Below are 5,622 nucleotides of genomic sequence, written 5' to 3'. Positions count from 1 at the left end.
ATGAAGCCAAGAACCCTCAGTGGGTCATAGACCTTTGGGTCCCCAGACCCCCAGAAAGTCTGCACCACAAGTTTTCCTTGTGCTTGCTGCAGCCAGACATCGCAGTGTTTCTAAGCTCTGTAGGGCCCTCCAATTATTGTTGCTGTTGTCCCATAAATTCTTTCCCATTTCTTGCCAACACTTCCCCTTGGCCAACCCCAGAAAGAAATTAAAAATCCTGGCATGCTCTTGAGAAGTATCGGGATGAAATGGTGGGGTGCAGGGAGGGGCAGTGAAAGAGATTCATGACCCTGATGATTGATTCTGTCCACCCCATTCTGACAGGTGTGAGCCTTCGCTCTGCTCTGTCAGAGGCTGGGGTGAGGGAGGGAGATGGACAGGAGGGTCAGAGGGAATCATTGCTGGCAGGAAGAGCCTGCCAGGCGGCAGAGTGATTAATGATCCTGGGCTTGCAGAGCACACAACAGCCAAAGGAGGGGTTGGGCCTTGTGCTAAGAATTTATAGGCTCTGGCATGAAGGGGAAGCTCTCTGAATACTTAAGATGCTTGGTATAGGCCTTATTGGTTGGAATCAAGGTGGGTACCTCAATTGGGTCAGATAATTTATTCATTCACTAGCAAAGTGCTAATGGACAGGACTAAAGAACTCAACTAAAGGAATGAATTCATGTCCCACCATTCTGTGATTGTCTTATCTGGGCCAGACATACCTGGTGGGGGGAAACAGTGGGGGAGGGCTTGTCCTTGAAGCATTTGGACATTCCCATTGTCAATCATCCTGGCAAAAATTTAATTGGATGTTAGCTATAAGGATATAAGAAGAAGAATGTACATTGGAAAACAAAAAATATTTGTTCTCCCTGGAGTAGGATATACCTCCTGTTGGTGCCCCAAAGCCAAGAACAGCTCTGGGGTATTTGTAGTGTGAATGCCTGCTGGGGCAGAAGGAGGGCTGCCCTTTGCCAATGTAGGCAAGCCAGCAGCCAAGCAAGTAAACAGATCTGGAGGATGCACCTGATACAGAGCAAGAGATTTTAATATTTCTGAATTTTCATAATTTCTTTCATTAATCCCATACTTAGAGAAAAGTCTCCTTAAGGCTCTCTGCTCCTCCTGTTCATCAGACAGCCTGTCCTCCTGCGCTGTGCCAGCAGCCACAACCCTGAGACACGATGGTGAAGGTCGGAGTGAACGGATTTGGCCACATTGGGTGCCTGGTCTCCAGGGCTGCTTTTAACTCTGGCAAAGTGGATATTGTCGCCATCAATGACCCCTTCATTGACCTCAACTACATGGTCTACATGTTCCAGTATGATTCTACTCATGGCAAGTTCAAAGGCACAGTCAAGGCTGAGAACGGGAAGCTTGTCATCAATGGAAAGTCCATCTCCATCTTCCAGGAGCGAGATCCCACCAACATCAAATGGGGTGATGCTGGTGCTGAGTATGTTGTGGAGTCCACCGGTGTCTTCACTGCCACGGAGAAGGCTAGGGCTCACTTGAAGGGTGGAGCCAAGAGGGTCATCATCTCTGCCCCTTCTGCGGATGCCCCAATGTTTGTGATGGGAGTGAACCATGACAAGTATGACAACTCCCTCAAGATTGTCAGCAATGCCTCCTCCATCACCAACTTCTTGGCCCCTCTGGCCAAGGTCATCCATGACAACTTTGGCATCGTGGAGGGACTCATGACCACAGTCCATGCCATCACCACCACCCAGAAGACCATGGATGGCTCCTCTGAGAAGCTGTGGCGTGATGGCCGAGGGGCTGCCCAGAACATCATCCCTGTTTCTTCTGGCGCTGCCAAGGCTGTGGGCAAGGTCATCCCTGAGCTGAATGGGAAGCTCACTGGCATGGCCTTCCGTGTCCCCACCCCCAATGTGTCGGTTGTGGATCTGACCTGCCGCCTGTAGAAAGCTGCCAAATACGATGATATCAAGAAGGTAGTGAAGCAGGCATCAGAGGGCCCCCTAAAGGGCATCCTGGGCTATACTGAGGACCAAGTTGTCTCCTGCAACTTTAACAGTGATACCCACTCCTCCACCTTTGATGCTGGGGCTGGCATTGCCCTCAATGACCACTTTGTCAAGCTCGTTTCCTGGTATGACAATGAATTTGGCTATAGCAACAGGGTGGTGGACCTCATGGTCCACATGGCCTCCAAGGAGTAAGAGCCCCCTGGACCACCAGCCCCAGCAAGAGGAAGAGAGGCCCTCTGCTGCTGGCGAGTCCTTGCCCCAGATCAGTCCCCCAACACATTGAGAATCTCCTGACCACCGTTTCCATCCCAGACCCCCTGAAGAAGGGGAGGGGCATAGGGAGCCCTACTTTGTCATGCACCATCAATAAAGTTCACTGTACCCAGCCCCCACCCCCCCACCCCCAAAAAAAGTCTCCTTAAGATTCAAAGACTGTCTCTGTGATGCTGTAGCGGCTGAGGGAACCATCCCCTCCTTGAGACCAGAAAAGTAGAATGAGTGGTCATCACACAGCAACTGTATCTAGTAGGAATAGCATGAGGGTCAATGGCCAGAGCAGTGGCTCAGGATAAGACAGAGTGAAATAACCTCACGGACTTGTTCCTGGACATGGGTAAGGCAGATCTCCAGGAAGCTCTCTGACATGGTTTGAGGGTCTCAGAGGGCTGGGGTCTCAGCTCAGGCCACTGTGATGTGAAGCACTTTCTTTTATAACACCAGACACATCCTGAAGGGCCCGGCATTGTGTTGGGCTCTACGGACACAGGAATGAATTAGACATGATCCCTTCCCTCAGGACCTTCTTGCCCACATGACTCTACCTTGGCCCTCCCAGGACCCCAGGTAGGAAAAGGCATCTGAATCCTGGGCTCAGAGGGACCACTTGTTTTCATGGCCATCATCCATGTTTCCAGGCCCTTGGCTCAATTTTAGGAACCACAGCTTTAAAAGATCTGGAAGAGAGGCTGGAGAGTGTCTGGCTCAGTCCTTTGATGTAACAGACTTAGAGGCATCTAAATGGTAAGATCTGGTAGGGGAGAGGGCATCCAGACTTGTTCCCTGGCGAAAGGGAACTTTTTGCAAGTGATATCAGAGCATCACCCTGAAAGAAGGCGAGTCCTGTGGTCAAGTGTGCAGGCTCAGACACAAGTATTCAAAGCCTAGTTCTGGCTTTGTGGCCATGGCCGCAACCGAATCTTTGAAAACCTTCATTTTCTCCTCTGGTCATGGCAGCTACCCTCCCCCCCAACCCCCCAAGGAATCTGTTGAGGACTAAATGAGAAAAATCTGTGTCAAGGGCCTCGTGCTGTATATGGTACATTAAAAACGCTCTGTGGATTTCAATTATTTAAAAAAAGCTTTTTCTCAAAATGTGCAGGAGTGGAATTGATTTGCCTTTTTTTCTGCTTCAAGTACATGTCAACTGTAAACCTTGCTACTTTTAATATCATCAGTCATTACTAATCGATGAGAATATTCTTGTTGAAGCTCTTGACTCTTCCATTTTCCTGCACCTCCAGTACTTTTTCCTGTAGCTCTCAGTTTCTGTTATAATACTTTAGGAAAGACGGAATGTTCTGGTAATCTATTGCTACATAACACTACCCTACAATTTAGTGGCTTAAAACAACACTGGTATTCATTATGTATCATGAGTTTATGGGTCAAGATCTTGGGCTCCATTCACCTTTTGCTCCATTTAGTGTTGACAGAGATTACTTAATGATACTCTGTTTGCATTGGTGCAAATGGCTAGAATTCTGAACTCAGCTGGAATGGTCAAATGCTTGCGCATAATCTCTCCAGCATGGCGGCTTAAGGTAGTCAGACTTCGTACATGGAGACTCAGTGCTCTACCCAGCTTCCGAATTCCTAGGATATCATTTCTACCATGTTTAAGTGATTCTCCAAAGCCAGGTTCAAGAAGAAAATAATTAGACTCTACCTCTAAAATGTAAGAGTAGCAAAGAATTTGCAGCCATACTTCATCTACCAGAGGTGATGAGAGCAACATTTTAAATGTAAATATACAAGCCATTTGGGGGGAAAATAAGAACTAGACATGATTGTCTATTCCCTCAATGGAGATAGAAACTCTCTAAGCAAGAAAGTATTGGAAAATACACAAAGGAAATATTTGATAGAGTGCAAATGCCTGTATTTCCAAAGCATTGTAATTAAAATGAAGCCATAGGAAAATAGCTACAACATATACTAGGTCAATATCTCTTAAGGTAGAAAATTGATACAAATCAATAAGAAAAAAATAAGTTCAGTACTAAATTAGGCAAAGCAAATGAATGGACAATTCCCCCAAACAAGAAATTCATATGACTAATAAATATGTGTAAAAAATTCAATCTTAGTCCAAGAATAGAAATAAAAAATATTTTGTAATCACTTTGACTTTGGCTGACCACGAATACTCTATTGGGTACTGGCAAAGATGTTGGGAGTCAGGCATTCTCAACAACATCCTGAAAATCAACTTGACAATATATATCAAAAGCTTTTAAAAATGCCATATTCTTTGAACCACTAATTCTGCTTCCAGGAAGTTATCCTAAAGAAATAATTATTAATGTGCTCAAAGATTTAGAGACAAAGATATTCATTACAGTATTGTACAAAATAACAAAAAATGAAAAAAAATCTAACAAGACATTGCTTAAATAAATTATAATATATTTGCATAATATACTAGTAACACTACATAGCCGTTAAGAAAAAGATAAAATGTGCTATTGACATGAGAAAATTTTCACAATGTATTGTTAAAGGAAAACTATTCAGAATGATTCCATTTTTGCAAGAAAAGTTATATTTATTTACATAGAAGACAATGGTGGTACCAAACAACTATAATTGCTCCTACTACTCACAGCCATTTATAGGCACAAATCTATCGACTATTTCACTGTGACTGTCACGGATTGAATTGTGGTACCCCCAAAAGATGTTGCAATCCTAACTCTCAGAACTTTGATTATGACATTATTTGGAAATAGGATCTTTGCAGGTGATGACGTTAAGATAAGGTCATTCGAGTGGTCCCTAATCCAATAAAAAGAGGAATTTGGACACAAACATACACACAGAGGTAACACTGTGTGGAAATGAAGACAGGGATTGGAGTGATGCAGCAGAAGCCAAAAACAGCCAAAGAGTCCCCCAGACCACCAGAAGAACCAGTCCTACTGACACAGTGATCTTGGACTTATCCCCTCCAGAACTGTGAGATGTTGGTTTCTGTTGTTTAAACCACCCAGTTTATGACAGCCCTAGTAAATTAACAGACTTGTGATCCTGCCCACCAGATGAGTCTGCCTGGCCCAAACTGGAATATCAGTCTTCTTGGAACGTGGAATTGGGACAATAACAGACTGAGTCAATGAAAATGAAACATCATGGAAACTCCAGGCAGACAGGAGGACCACGTGTAAACGAATGAATGAGCAAAAAGAGTGGTCTTCAGAGAGAGAAGATTAGAGCAGGTGAACAGATGAAGCAGAGTTTCCTTGGGAGGGAGATCTGAAGGGCCCCCGGAGCCAGAAAGAGCAGTTTTGGTGTCTGGTGGAGTTTAGGTCTCTTGAGGCCCAGGGATACTCTGTAGGTTTCTCTGGAGTCCACTGTGGCATTG

At 45.0% G+C, this 5,622-nt stretch overlaps 1 pseudogene; it reads left to right on the top strand.

The window, feature by feature from the left end:
* Nucleotides 1-1,134: 1,134 nt before the first annotated feature.
* On the top strand, nt 1,135-2,359 carry LOC103289332 (glyceraldehyde-3-phosphate dehydrogenase-like; annotated as a pseudogene).
* Nucleotides 2,360-5,622: the final 3,263 nt, after the last annotated feature.

This window comes from Eptesicus fuscus, chromosome 11 (assembly GCF_027574615.1).
Source record: "Eptesicus fuscus isolate TK198812 chromosome 11, DD_ASM_mEF_20220401, whole genome shotgun sequence".
NCBI classification, from domain to species: Eukaryota; Metazoa; Chordata; class Mammalia; order Chiroptera; family Vespertilionidae; genus Eptesicus; species Eptesicus fuscus.
The sequence above is the reverse complement of the archived record's forward strand: the minus strand, read 5'-3'. Positions and strand labels throughout refer to the sequence as shown.